The following is a 15,692-nucleotide window of genomic DNA, read 5'->3' as shown; positions in this document are numbered from 1 at the left end:
ATGAATATGGTATTCTTGTTAGGCAGCTGTTTTCTTTCAGTGTGCTTAATATGGCATTCTACTGTCTTCTGGCTTTCATTGTTACTACTGAAAAGTTATTAATCTCTACCTGTTCTTCCTTAGAAGGAAATCTTTATCTCTTAAAGTCTGCTTACTTTTATAACTTTTTTTTTGTCTTTTTTGTTCTATAGTTTCCTATGACAGAATAAGTATGAATTTCTTTTTATTTATCTTGCTTGGGTTTTGCTGAGCTTGAATCTTTGATCACTTCAGCAAAATTCTCATCACAGTCTTTTCAAAGATTGCCTGTATTTCATTCCCTCTGTCATTTCTGAGACTCTGATTAAATATATGTCAGACCACTTAAATATCATTCTATTTTCTTAATATAGCTTCTATAATTTTCATTACTTTCCCTGTTTTATAGTCTGAACACTCCTTTTGACCAATTCAATAATTCTTCCTTTAGCTATATCTAATTTTCTACTTAGCCAACCATTGAAACTTACTGTAGTCTTTATTTCTAAATGTTCTATTGATTTTTCAAATCTGCTAGATTGCTTTATATAGTTTACCAATCCCTGTAGATGTTTTAAAGCATATTCTTTATTTCTTTAGACATAGTAAACATAGCTTTTCCTTTTATTTATATTTGATAATTCCAGTTTCTAAAATATTTGTTTCTGATATTTGGTTTTTCACTCATGGACTCATTCTTTTATGAGGTTCATTATTTTTGAATGTGCTTATTGTGCTCAAAGTTAGACACAACTTGAGGCTTAGAATAAAGGTAACTTTCTCTAGAAAGGAATTGTGTACGTGCATGTGTGTGTGTGTGTGTGTGTGTTGCAATTGTTGGGCACTGCTAATCTTGAGGCACTTCAAGTTGAATTCATAGGTGAGAGTTTTGCTCACACAGGTGATATGAACCTGGGCTACATATGTACCCAAGGCCAGTCTGTGGTCACAATTTCCCCAGGGCAAATTGGTGCTGATTCTTTCTGCTCTTTTCAGCACAGAGGAAAAAAATCCTATTTTAATGTTGTCTCTTAGACTCCCAACTTAGGAGTAGTCTAGGTATTGATTTCTGAACCTTTTGCTCAATCAAGTCTGCCAAAACAAAAGTTCATTTCTGGGAGAGTTGCCAATATCCTTAAGAAAGGCATTGGCTCAATTTGCTTCTCAAGCATCTCCCTTTCCCCGAGGTTTGGTCATTGCTTACTTGTCAGCTTGCTCATGCTTTTAAAGAGTTTTTTTTTTTTTTTCCTTTTTTAAAGTTATCCAGTATTTTTTGTTGTTCTCAGTGAGGGATGTGATCTAAATAACCTAGCGCCAGTTCCTGAAGAAGAAAGTAATTAGCTAACTTTTTCAATTGCTTTAATGGGGACTGAAACTGTCAAAGCTCTTAAAATTCTTGTTATATTTCTACCCAGGGAAGAAATAGATTCTCTTCCTGCTTCAACTACTTTCAAAACGGAAGCATACTTTTCATAATTCTTTTAGTAGCTGATTCCTTTCCCCAAATCACCAGAAATCACCACTAACTACTCAGGGTACCTAGTCTGAAGATACATTACGTGGGTTAATAGTGCTAAAAGAGTACTTTTTCTCTTTTAAAGCAGATGGCTTCAGTGCTTTGAGAAAGAGCACTGAGTGTTCAATCAGAATACAGAATCTTTAGTCTCACCACTCATTTAATACAATGTTGAGGCCTGATTAAAAACCTTTCAGGGCATTAAACCTTTTGAATGGTTTTAAAAAATCTAATGATTAAGAGAGTCATAGAGAGGAGAGTTCCTTTTGGAAAATATCTTGGACTAGTTTTTTAAAAGTGCAATTAAATTGCTGTGAAATATTTCAAGCATGCAGACAATAAACCTCATACACCCAATATTCAGCTTCATCAGTTTTAATCTTAAATTTACTTCAGATTTTATGGAAAGATTAACGCTTATAGATACAGTTAAAGCAAGAGTATATCTCTTGCAAATGACCTCTTTAATCTTGAACACAAATTCAGTATCAGTCTGACACGTTTCATACACATGTACATGTTTACCCACGTTTATGGATGCTTTTTTGCTTTATCATATATGCATCCTTTTTGTATGGGCTGAATGTTTATGTCCCCCTACTCCCAAGTTAATAATATTTAAGCCCTAATCTCCAATGTGATAGCATTTGGATGTGGGGCCTTTTGAAGGTGATTAGGGAGAGCCCCCACGAATGGGGATTAGTGCCCTTATAAGAAAAGACACGAGAGATTTGATCCTTCTTTCATTCAGCCATGTGAGTGATAATATAGCTGGAAGGCAGCTGTCCAGGAAGGAAGAGGGCCTGAACCAGATGCTGAATCAGCAGCTGCACTGATCCTTGGGCTTCTAGCCTTCAAAACCATGAGAAATAAATCTGTTATTTAAGTCACCCAGTCTATGGTATTTGTTATAACAGCCTGAGAAGACAAAGACAATTCTGCAGCATTTTTTCACTTGATTTTATACTTTAAAGAAGGGGTCCCCAGCTCCTGGGCCATGGACCAGTACCAGTCCATAGCCCATTAGGAACTAGGCCACACAGCAGGAGATGAGTGGCTGGCAAGTGAGCATTACCGCCTGAGCTCCATCTCCTGTCAGATTAGTGGTGACATGAGATCCTCATAGGAGCATGAGAACCCTATTGTGAACTGTGGATGTGAGGGATCTAGGTTGCATGCTCCTTCTGAGACTCAAATGCTTGATCTGAGGTGGAACAGTTTCATTCCAAACCACCTCCACCCCTCAATTCTATGGAAAAATTGTCTTCTATGAAACTGGTCCCTGGTGCCAAAAAGGTTGGGGATCACCGCTTTAAAGTTTTATCTATGTTGAAAGACATAGCTCTAGTGCATTCATTTTAACTATTACATGGTATGAACATGCCACAACTTATTTTTCTCATCGATGAACATTTAGGCCCCCTTTTTGGCTATTAAGAACGATGTAACATTCCTGTACATGTCTCTATATATATGTGTGCAAGAGTGTTTCTGAGGTATGTACTTAGAATTGTGCCAAAAAGTATGAGTCCTTTAAATTCCTCTAGGTGTTTTCAAATAGCCCTTCAGAATTTATGATCTACTAACAGGATAGGGAAGTTCCTTGGTTATGCTTTATTATCTTTAACACACTCCCAAAATGACTTGTCAGTATTTTATTTAGAATTTTCTACATCTGGCTCGGTGCGGTGGCTCATGCCTGTAATCCCAGCACTTAGGGAGGTCAAGGTGGGCGGATCACTTGAGGTCAGGAGTTCAAGACAAGCCTGGGAAACACGATGAAACCCTGTCTTTACTTAAAATACAAAATATTAGCTGGATGTGGTGGTGTACGCTTATAATCCCAGCTGCTCGGGAGGGTGAGGCAGGAGAATCGCTTGAACCCAGAGGTGGAGGTTGCAGTGAGCCAAGATTGTGCCACCACACTCCAGCCTGGGTGACGAGTGAGATTCCATCTCAAAAAATTTTTTTTGCTACATCTACGTTAATTAGTGAGATTGGTCTGTAATTTTCTTTCCTTAAACTGCCCATGCCCATTTTGATATCAGTTATTTTAGCCATGAAAAACAAATTGCTTATTGCTATGGGTTAAATGTAGGTGCCCCCTCTAAACCCGTATGTTGGAACCTAATACTCACTGTGATAGTATTAAGAGGAGGGGCCTTTTGGAAGTGATTAAGTCATGAAAGATGTTCCATCATGAATGAATTAGCGCTCTTATAAAAGAGGATGATGGAAGCATCCTAGTGCTTTTTTTGCCCTTCCACCATGTGAGGACACAGTGTTCATTTCATCTCTTTTTGCCTTGTCAGGACACAGCATTCACCTTTTATTTGTGCCCTTCCCAAAGATGCAGCAAGAGGACACCATTTGAAGCAGGGAGCAGCCCTCACTGGACTCTGAACCTGTTGGTGCTTTGATCTTGGACTTATAAGCCCCTAGAACTATGAGAAATCCACTTCTAATCTTTGTAAATTACCCAGTCTCAGGTGCTCTGTTGCAGTAGCATAAACCGACTAAGACACTTATCTTTTTCTATTTTTTTATTCCATGAAAAAATTGATATAAAATAGAGATCACCTGTTCTTTACAAGTTTGATCAAATTTTAAATCCTTTGGGTCTAATGTTTTTGGGGATAGGATTTGGCTTATTCAGGCTTGCTGAGTGATCTTGACTGCATTTTGGTAAATTTTACCAAACTTAACATTGCTAAAATTAATTTAACATAGCTAAAATTTTTTATATTCATATTTTGTTAATTGATCCAATAATGTCCTAAAGGTGTGTGTTTTTTTCCCCTTCAGTACAGAATCCAGTTTAGGGTCATATATTACATTTGGTTTTCATGTCTCCTTAGTCTCCTTTAATCTGGAATATTTCATAGCCTTTGGTTTTATATGGCATTGACATTTTTGAAAAATATTGGAATACTCTCACCCTATCTACCACCTTTTTGTTTAAAGAAAGATTAATGCTCATTTTGCATTTGTCTGATGTTTCCTTATGAGCATATTCAGATTATACATTCTCTACCTGGCCATGTGATCCTGGCAGGTCAGATACCCTCCTTGAGCCTCAATTTCCCTATCTGTAATTATAAAAAGTATGGGATTAAATGATGATTAAAATCCCTTCCTAGGATTCTATCTAGGATTCATTTTTTATATAACACCGACCCTCTAATTTTTTTTCTTCTAAAAAGAAAACAATGGATTAAACAAATTAAAAAAAAAAAACCCTAAATAGCCACAGTCAATTTGAGATTCATTTATTTAACAGATAGTTATTGTTCACACATTGGCCAGGCTCTTTTGACTAGATGGTACGAAAAACCAACTATGACTGAATTGAGCTATAATAAGCCTAGAGGTAAGATTAGCTTCAGGCAAAGCTGGATGCAGGCACTCAGCAATGTCACATGGAATCTGCACCTCTCCCTTTCTTCATCCTGCTTTCCTCTCTGTTGTCCTCATCCTCCAGTAGGCCTTTCTACATTATGGCAAGAAATTGCCAGTTGCTCCAGGCTTCCAAACAACTGGCTCAGCAACCACAGCGGAAAGACTGCTCTGGCTTTCCAACAAAAATCCTAAGGCAGGATCTCATTGACCAGGATTGGGTCATATGTACATGCCTGAACCAATCGCCGTGAATGGGGTGGGGTAGGATTGTCTGGATGGGGTTCTGGGTCATGTCTCCATTTCCAAAACCAGGAGACAGTGTCTGCTCTGGATTGTGTATCAGTCAGGGGAGCAGAGTTACTGTGAGCCTCTAGGATAAGAGATTTACTACAGGGACCAGACCTCCCATAATTGTGAGAGGAGTGAGAAAGTGAAGCCCAGAAGAGGACTTAAAGGATGAAAGTCACCACACTGAGAAACCAAGCACATCCAACTGCAGACGTGACTGCAAAAAAGTGATGGATAGGTCTATGGGAAGCAGTTGTCTTTGAGTCTACAGCCAAGAATCTGGCCATGAGCCTAAGCTCACATTTGGTAATCAGGGCCAGAAGTTAGGAAAGAGAGCTGGAAGTAGCGTAGTGCAGAGCAGTTATGAAAACAATCACAATCCAGTTCAATAAGTATTTAATAAGAGAAATCGCAAGGCACAATGGGAGCCCCAAGGGGTTACAGAATCCAGCCTAGACACCAAGGAAGGCCTTTTGGAGGAGACAACATTTGAGATGAGGCCTGAAGGATGAAGAGAGAGCCAGAGGAAATGGGAGAGAAATTAGGAAATGCAGAGGCCTAGAAGTGAGATAGGGTATTCGAGAACTAAAAGTAGCTTGGTCTGGCTGGGGTCTAAGTATGAAGTAGAAAGCGTCACTAGTGATGCCAGGGGGCCAGCAGGAGCCAGATATTACTGGCCCATAAGTGAGGAGTTTGGACTCTGTCCTAAGAGCAATGGGGAGCCGTGGTAGGATGTAAAGCAAGGGAGAGGTAAGTATCATAGGTAGATGTTGGCACATTGGAGATGGGAGGATCTTCTGAACACATTTCCCTCCCAGGAAAAGTCCAGACACCTCAGCTGTAATGCTGATCCCTGTACCTTCAAGGGTTTGCTAGCTTTAGTTTCCTTCTCGGAAGGTAATCTGAGGAATATGGCACTGGGAATGTGATGGCATTCATTATAATATTTTCAACTGCAAGTGACAGTGTGTCTGACAGCGGCTTAAGCAAAGAAGAAATATCATCTTTTATAGCAAAACATCTGAAGGTGGGCATCTAGGGGCTCAGTGTGTCCAAGAATCCAGGCTCTTCTCATCTTTCTGCTCTGGGATCTCCAGCAGTAGTTGACTTTGTCTTTAAACTCATTGCCCAAAACAGTGGCTGCAGTGCCACACATCATTTGGTCACAGGGCACTGACAAAAACAGGAAGGAAAAGGTGGGATAAAAGGCTTTTACCTCATGACTCTATCTTAATAATAATAATAATAATAATAATAATAATAAAAAAAAGATTTCTTTTGACCTCTCATTGGCTAAGAGCTGGATCATGTGCCCACCCTGGACCAATCACTGCTGAAGGGAAAGGAATTACTGCTCCTACTTAAGACAGATAATTATTGATTTTCTAGGGGCTTTCTAATCCTTATGTTGATACATAAGTAATCGTGGATTTTGCCATTAAAAGTACTAATATGTTTATAGTCATTCAGCAAGAGGTATTTAGAATTTCCATCATGACTTACTCTTTATTTCATAAGTTGTTTAGAAGTACATTTTGAAATTTCTAAGCTTGTTAGGTTTTATGTGGCTACCTGTTTATTGCTGGTTTCTAATTTAAATAACTTGTCAGAGAACATAAACTTTATGATTTTTTTTCTTTCACATTCCTTTGATTTAGAATTATCTCTCTGGCAAATGGTCTGTGTATGTTTGAAAACAATTTATCTGTTTTGAGCAAACTTTTATATATCAAATCAAACATAATTTATTAAAAGTTTCTATATCCCTTCTATTTTCTTGTCTATTTGATCTATACCAGTTTCTTATAGGGTTGTATGAAAATCTCAAACTATGATTGTGAATTTGTCCATTTCTTATTTTTGCTGGATGAAAAAAAATCCAATCTGTAATTTTTGTTTTTAGAAGAAGAATTTAATCTACTTACATCTACTATGAGTACTGATACATTTCAATTTAGTTAAACATCTCATTTTGCAGTTTTTGGTTGTCATCATTTTCTTTGCTCTCATTGTTTTTAAATTAAAATGCATTTTTTTTCATTATCATACTTTAAGTTCTGGGCTACACGTGCAGAATGTGCAGGTTTGTTACGTAGGTATACATGTGCCATGGTGGCTTGCTGCACCCATCAACCCGTCATCTACATTAGGTATTTCTCCTAATTCTACATTAGGTATTTCTCCTAATGCTATCCCTCTCCTAGCCCCACCCACCCCCACCCACCACCTGACAGGCCCAAGCGTGTGATGTTGCCCTCCCTGTGTCCATGTGTTCTCATTTTTCAATTCTCACTTATGAGTGAGAACATGTGGTATTTGGTTTTCTGTTTCTGTGTTAGTTTCCTGAGAATGATGGTTCCCTTCAAAGGACATGAACTCATCCTTTTTTATGGCTGCATAGTATTCCATGGTATTTATGTGCCACATTTTCTTTATCCAGTCTATCATTAGTGGGCATTTGGGTTGGTTCCAAGTCTTTGCTATTGTGAACAATGCTGCAATAAACATACATGTGCATGTGTCTTTATAGTAGAATGATTTATAATGCTTTGAGTGTATACCCAGTAATGGGATTGCTGGGTCAAATGGTATTTCTAGTTCTAGATCCTTGAGGAATCACCACACTGTCTTCCACAGTGGTTGAACTAATCTATACTCCCACTAACAGTGTAAAAGTGTTCCTATTTCTCCACATCCTCTCCAGCATCTGTTATTTCCTGACTTTTTAATGATCACCATTCTAACTGGCGTGAGATGGTATCTCATTATGGTTTTGATTTGCATTTTTCTAATGACCAGTGATGAGTTTTTTTCATGTTTGTTGGCCACATAAATGTCGTCTTTTGAGAAGTGTCTGTTCATATCCTTTGCCCACTTTTTGATGGGATTGTTTTTTCTTGTAAATTTAAGTTTCTTGTAGATTGTGGATATTAGCCCTTTGTCAGATGGATAGATTGCAAAATTTTTCTCCCATTCTGTAGGTTGCCTGTTCATTTTTTCTTTTTTTTCTGTCAAGCTGTTATTTCAGGGAGAAGCCAGGGGAGGGGGCTCAGTCTTTCTTGGCAGCAGCTTTCCTCATAGCGGTCAATAGGTTGCTCAGCTCCTCCGGCTTCCTCTTGGCGCGGATGTGCGTCCCCACCCTTTTCTTGATAAACTTGAGGGCCCCTTTGTCCTTGGAGACCTTCAGTAACTCCATGGCGCGCTGCTCCTATGGGGCAAAGCCACACACCTCCCGAATCTTGTCCCGCACGAACTTGGTGTGTTTCGTCAGACGCCCGCGGCGTCTTGGTCACCTTGACGTTCTTGGTCACCTTGTGGCCCTTGTTGAGGCCCACGGCCATAGGGTAGCGTAGAGCCATGGCTGCGGAGAGCGGCGGGGAGAAGGGGCGGAGGTGAGTACAGGCTCGGTTCCCGAGGCCCAGAGACCCGCGTCCCGGCTTCTTCAGCCTCGCTGGCCACAACCAACCATCCTCCTTGCCTGTTCATTTGGATAATAGTTTCTTTTGCTCTGCAGAAGCTCTTTAGTTTAATTAGATCCCATTTGTCAATTTTGGCTCTTGTTGCCATTGCTTCTGATGTTTTAGTTATATTTGCCCATGCCTATGTCCTGAATGGTATTGCCTACGTTTTCTTCTAGGGTTTTTATGGTTTTAGGTCTTACATTTAAGTCATTAATCCATCTTGAGTGAATTTTTGTATAAGGTGTAAGGAAGGGATCCAGTTTGTTTTCTGCCTATGGCTAGCCAGTTTTCCCAACACCATTTATTAAATAGGGAATCCTTTACCCATTGCTTGTTTTTGTCAGGTTTGTCAAAGATCAGATGGTTGTAGATGTGTGGTGTGATTTCCGAAGCCTCTATTCTGTTCCATTGGTTTATATATCTGTTTTGGTACCAGTACTATGCTGTTTTGGTTATTGTAGCCTTGTAGCATAGTTTGAAGTCAAGTAGTGTGATGCCTCCAGCTTTGTGTTTTTTGCTTAGCATTGTCTTGGCTATATGGGTTGTTTTTTTGGTTCCATATGAAATTTAAAGTAGATTTTTCCAGTTCTGTGGAGAAAGTCAGTGGTAGCTTGATGGGGATAGCATTGAATCTATAAATTAATTTGGGCAGTATGGCCATTTTCATGATATTGATTCTTCCTATCCATGAGCATGGAATGTTTTTCCATTTGTTTGTGTCCTCTTATTTCCTTGACCAGTGGTTTGTAGTTCTCCTTGAAGATGTCCTTCACTTCTCTTGTTAGCTGTATTGCTAGGTATTTTATTGTCTTTGTAGCAATTGTGAATGGGAGAGTTCATGCATGATTTGGCTGTTTGTCTATTATTGGTGTATAGGAATGCTTGTGATTTTTGCACACTGATTTTTTATCCCAAGACTTTGCTGAAGTTGCTTATCAGCTTAAGAATTGGGACTGAGATGATGGGGTTTTCTAAATATACAATCATGTTATCTGCAAACAGAGACAATTTGACTTCCTCTTTTCCTATTTGAATACCCTTTATTTCTTTCTCTTGCCTGATTGCCCTGGCCAGAACTTCCAATACTACATTGAATAGGAGTGGTGAGAGAGGGTGACATCCTTGTTTCGTGCCAGTTTTTAACAGGAATGTTTCCAGCTTTTGCCCATTCATTATGATATTGGCTGTGGGTTTGTCATAAACAGCTCTTATTATTTTGAGATAAATTCTATCAGTACCTAGTTTATTGAGAGTTTTTAGCATTAAGAGGTGTTGAATTTTATTGGAGGCCTTTTCTGCATCTATTGAGGTAATTGTGTGGTGTTTGTCATTTGTTCTGTTTATGTGATGGATTACATTTATTGATTTGTGTATGTTGAACCAGCCTTGCATCCCAGAGATGAAGCTGACTTGATTGTGGTGGATAAGCTTTTTGATGTGCTGCTGAATTCGGTTTGCCAGTATTTTATTCAGGATTTTTGCATCAATGTTTAGCCAGGGATATTGGCCTGAAATTTCCTTTTTTTGTTGTGTCTTTGCCAGGTTTTGGTATCAGGATGATGCTGGCCTCATAAAATGAGTTAGGGAGGAGTCCTTTTTTTATTGTTTGGAATAGTTTCAGAAGAAATGATATCAGCTCCTCTTGTACCTCTGGTAGAATTCGGCTGTGAATCCGTCTGGTCCTGGGCTTTCTTTGGTTTGGTTTCTATTAATTACTGCCTCAATTTCAGAACTTGTTATTGGTCTATTGAGGGATTTGACTTCTTCCTGGTTTAGTCTTGGGAGAGTGTATGTGTCCAGGAATTTATCTATTTCTTCTTGATTTTCTGGTTTATTTGTGTAGAGGTGCTTGTAGTATTCTCTGATGGTAGTTTGTATTTCTGTGGGATCAGTGGTGATATCCCCTTTATCATTTTTTATTGTATCTATTTGATTTTTCTTTCGTTTCTTATTAGTCTGGCTAGTGGTCTATTTTGTTAATCTTTTCAAAAAACAGTTCTCGGATTCATTGATTTTTTTTGAAGGTTTTTTTGTGTTTCTATCTCCAGTTCTGCTCTGATCTTAGTTATTTCTTGTCTTCTGCTGGCTTTTGAATTTGTTTGCCTTGTCTCTCTCATGTTTTAAATTGTGATGTTAGGGTGTCGATTTTAGATCTTTCCCACTTTCTCCTGTGGGCATTTAGTGCTATAAATGTCCCTCTAAACGCTGCTTTAGTTGTGTCCCAGAGATTCTGGTACATTGTGTCTTTGTTCCCATTGGTTTCAAAGAACTTCTTTATTTCTACCTTAATTTCGTTATTTACCCAGTGGTCATTCAGGAGCAGGTTGTTCAGTTTCCATGTAGTTGTTCAGTTCAAGTGAGTTTCTTAATGCTGAGTTCTAATTTGATTGCGTTGTGGTCTGAGAGACTGTTAGGATTTCCATTCTTTTGCATTTGCTGAGGAGTGTTTTACTTCCAATTATGTGGTCAATTTTAGAATAAGTGTGATGTGGTACTGAGAGGAATGTATATTCTGTTGATTTGGGGTGGAGAGTTCTGTAGATGTCTATTAGGACTGCTTCGTCCAGAGTTGAGTTCAAGTCCTGAGTATCCTTGTTAATTTTCTGTCTTGTTGATCTGTCTAATATTGACAGTGGGGTGTTAAAGTCTCCCATTATTATTGTGTGGGAGTCCAAGTCTCTTTGTAGGTCTCTAAGAACTTGATTTATAAATCTGGGTGCTCCTGTATTGGGTGCATATATATTTAGGATAATTAATCCTTCTTGTTGCATTGATTCCTTTACCATTATGTAATGCCCTTCTTTATCTTTTTTGATCTTTGTTGGTTTAAAGTCTGTTTTATCAGAGACTAGGATTGCAACCCTGCTTTTTTTTTTTTTTTTTTTTTTGCTTTCCATATGCTTGGTAAGTATTCCTCCATCCCTTTATTTTGAGCCTATGTGTGTCTTTGCATGTGAGATGGGTGTCCTGAATACAGTACACCAATGGGTCTTGACTCTATCCAATTTGCCAGTCTATGTCTCTTAATTGGGGCATTTAACACATTTACGTTTAAGGTTAATATTGTTATATGTGAATTTGATTCTGTCATGATGTTAGCTAGTTATTTTGCCCATTAGTTGATGCAGTTTCTTCATAGTGTCAATGGTCTTTACAATTTGGTATGTTTTTGCAGTGGCTGCTACTGGCTTTTTCTTTGCATATTTAGTGCTTCCTTCAGGAGCTCTTGTAAGGCAGGCCTGGTGGTGACAAAATCTCTCATCATTTGCTTGTCTGTAAAGGATTTTATTTCTCCTTTGCTTATGAAGCTTAGTTTGGCTGGATATGAAATTCTGGGTTGAAAGAGCTTTTCTTTAAGAATGTTGAATATTAGCCCCCACTGTCTTCTGGCTTGTAGGGTTTTTGTAAAGAGATCCGCTGTTAGTCCAATGGACTTCTCTTTGTGGGTAACCGGACCTTTCTCTCTGATTGCCCTTAATATTTTTTCCTTCATTTCAACCTTGGTGAGTCTGACAATTATGTGTCTTGGCTTGTCTTGCTAGGTTGGAGAAGATCTCCTGGAAAACATCCTGAAGAGTGTTTTCCAACTTGGTTCCATTCTCCCCATCACTTTCAGGTATACCAATCAAATGTAGGTTTGGTCTTTTCACATAGTCCCATATTTCTTGGAGGTTTTCTTCATTCCTTTCCATTCTTTTTTTCTCTAATCTTGTCTTCATTCTTTATTTCATTAAGTTTATCTTCAATCTCTGATATCCTTTCTTCTGCTGGATTGATTCAGCTATTGATAGTCGTGTATGCTTCACGAAGTTCTCATGTTGTGTTTTTCAGCTCCATTAGGTCATTTATGTTCTTCTCTAAACTGGTTGTTCTAGTTAGCCATTCCTCCAACCCTTTTTCAAGGTTGTTAGCTTCCTTGCATTGCATTAGAACATGCTCCTTTAGCTCGGAGGTGTTTGTTATTACCCACCTTCTGAAGCCTACTTCTGTCAATTCATCAAACTCATTCTCCATCCAGTTTTGTTCCCTTGCTGGTGAGGAGTTGTGATCCTTTGGAGGAGAAGAGGAATTTGGGTTTTTGGAATTTTCAGGCTTTTTGTGCTGTTTTTTTCTCATCTTCATGGATTTATCTACCTTTGGGTCTTTGATGTTAGTGACCTTCAGATGGGGTTTCTGTGCGGACTCTTTTTGGTTGATGTTGATGCTGTTCCTTTCTGTTTGTTAGTTTTCTTTCTAATAGTCAAGCCTGTCTGCTGGAGTTTGCTGGAGGTCCACTCCAGACCCTGTTTGCCTGGGTATCACCAGCAGAGCTGCAGAACAGCAAAGATTGCTGCCTGCTCCTTCCTCTGGAAGCTTCATCCCAGAGGGGCACCCACCAGATGCCAGCCAGAGCTCTCCTGTATGAGGTGTCTCCCAATCAGGAAGCACAGGGGTCAGGGACCCACTTGAGGAGGCAGTCTGTCCCTTAGCACAGAGTTCGAGTGCTGTGCTGGGAGATCTGCTGCTCTCTTCAGAGCTGGCAGGCAGGAACGTTTAAGTCTGCTGAAGCTGTGCCTACAGCTACCCCTACCCCCAGGTGGTCTGTCCCAGGGAGACGGGAGTTTTATCTATAAGCCTGACTGGGGCTGCTGACTTTCTTTCAGAGATGCCCCACCCAGAGAGGGGGAATCTAGAGAGGCAGTCTGGCTACAGAGGCTTTGAGGTGCTGCAGTGGGCTCTGCCCAGTTCGAACTTCCTGGTAGCTTTGTTTACACTGTGAGGGGAAAACCACCTACTGAAGCCTCAGTAATGGTGGACTCCCCTCTCCCAACCAAGCTGGAGTGTACCAGGTCGACTTCAGACTGCAGTGCTCTCAGCAAGAATTTCAAGGCAGTGAATCTTAGCTTACTGGGCTCCATGGGGGTGGGATCTGCTGAATTAGACCACTTGGCTCCCTGGCTTCAGCCCCCTTTTCAGGGAAGTGAATGGTTCTATCTCGCTGGTGTTCCAGGCACCACTGGGGTATGAAAAAAAAAAAAACCAAAAACCTCCTGCAGCTAGCTCGATGTCTGCCCAAATGGCCGCCCAGTTTTGTGATTGAAACCCAGGGCCCTGGTGGTATAGGCACCTGAGGGAATCTCCTGGTCTGTGGGTTGAGAAGACTGTGGGAAAACTCTAGTATCTGGGCTGCAGTGGATTGTTCCTCATGGCTCCTCATGGCTTCCATTGGCTAGGGCAGGGAGTTCCCCAATCCCTTGTGCTTTCTGGGTGAGGCAATGTCCCACCCTACTTTGGCTCACTCTCTGTGGGCTGCACTCACTGTCTAAGCACTCCCAATGAGATGAGCTGGGTACCTCAGTTGGAAATGCGGAAATCACCCACCTGTGTTGATCTCGGTGGGAGCTGCAGGCTGGAGCTGTTCCTATTCGGCCATCTTGCCAGCCACCCCTTCTCTCATTTTTCCATCTTTCCTACATCTGCAGAATTGACAGTTGTCTAGATTTTTTTCTCCTTCCCTTTTAGTGATTAATCTTAAGATACTAAAAAAAACCAAACTTTTATGGAAAAATGTATAGTTAAATGTATATTTTTAGGGCTGGGCACGGTGGCTCACACCTGTAATCCCAGCACTTTGGAAGGCCGAGGCGGGCAGATCACGAGGTCAGGAGATCGAGACCATCCTGGTTAACATGGAGAAACCCTGTCTGTACTAAAAATACAAAAAATTAGCCGGTGTGGTGGTGGATGCCTGTAGTCTCAGCTACTCAGGAGGCTGAGGCAGGAGAATGGCATGAACCTGGGAGGAGGAGTTTGCAGCGAGCCGAGATCGTGTCACTGCACTCCAGCACTCTAGCCTGGCTGACAGAGCAAGACTCCATCTCAAAAAAAAAAAAAAAAAAAAAAAAAAGTGTAATTTTATTCTCCTATCCACTATGAAGGCTTTAGCATAAATTACCTACCTATTGAATAGCCCTTCCTTATGCTGTGTCTTACAGTTTTAGCTTTTGTTTATGCTCTTGCAGAAGTATGTTCCTTTTTTTGTGAGGGCCTGTGGGTAGTAAACCTTATAGAGTTTATTTGAAAATAGGATTTATTTTGTTTTACTCTTTTTTTCTCCTTCAGGTTTTTTGAAGATAATTACTCCATTGTCTCCTGGCTTTTCTTGTTTGGTCATCAGCGTAGCTGTTCCTTTTCAAGTAATTTGTTTATAGTCTCTGGCAGACTTAAGGGTTGCCTCTGTATCTTTTATATTATACAACTTAATTATGATATGTTCAGGCAATACATCCAGATTTTTGATAAATTTTCAGCCTCAATGACAATTTCTTCAAATATTGTTTCTCCATCATTCTTTTTTCCTCCTGAGATTCCTATTTAGAGAGGTTGAGGCCATTTGTTCTAGCCACCATCTCCTCTTATTTTTCATATTTGTGTATCATTCTGGATAAGCTCCCAAAACAACATTTCAATTTGGCAGTTTATTTTTTGCCAGTGTCTGATCTCAAGCAGATCCTACAAATTGTAGTTTTAATTTCAATGCAATATTTTATTTTCAAGAATTCTAAATGTTTCATTAGCTTGGTGGTTTCTAGTATCAAACAGCTTCTGATAAAACTATACCTTCTTGGGAGGCAGAGGTGGGTGGATCACGAGGTCAGGAGATTGAGAACATCTTGGCTAACACACTGAAACCCTGTCTCTGCTAAAATTACAAAAAATTAGCCAGGCATGGTGGCACACGCCTGTAGTTCCAGCTACTCGGGAGGCTGAGGCAAAAGAATCTCTTGAACCCAGGAGGCAGAGGTGCAATGAGCCAAGATGGAGCCACTGCACTCTGGCCTGGACGACAGAGCAAGACTTCATCTCCAAAAAAAAAAAAAAAAAACCAAAACCAACCAAACAAAAACTATACCTCCAAACAGCTTACCATTGTTATCTTTTCTTTAGATTTCTTTCTTGAGTAGGAGAATTTCAGACCCAGCAGTAGATGGGGTTCCAGTCTGCCCTACCCCACAGGAGCCAGAGTCCCC

General features: G+C 40.0%; 1 protein-coding gene and 1 pseudogene across 2 annotated transcripts in view; both read right to left on the bottom strand.

Annotated features, from left to right (window-relative positions):
* ATP10B (ATPase phospholipid transporting 10B (putative)) overlaps nt 1-15,692 on the bottom strand; it is a 276,181-nt gene that overhangs the window by 8,806 nt on the left and 251,683 nt on the right. The window lies entirely within an intron of this gene.
* LOC103244910 (large ribosomal subunit protein eL36-like) lies at nt 7,802-8,714 on the bottom strand (annotated as a pseudogene).

This window comes from Chlorocebus sabaeus, chromosome 23 (assembly GCF_047675955.1).
Source record: "Chlorocebus sabaeus isolate Y175 chromosome 23, mChlSab1.0.hap1, whole genome shotgun sequence".
Taxonomy (NCBI): Eukaryota; Metazoa; Chordata; class Mammalia; order Primates; family Cercopithecidae; genus Chlorocebus; species Chlorocebus sabaeus.
Note: the sequence above shows the minus strand (reverse complement) of the source record. Positions and strands in the feature narration are given on the sequence as shown.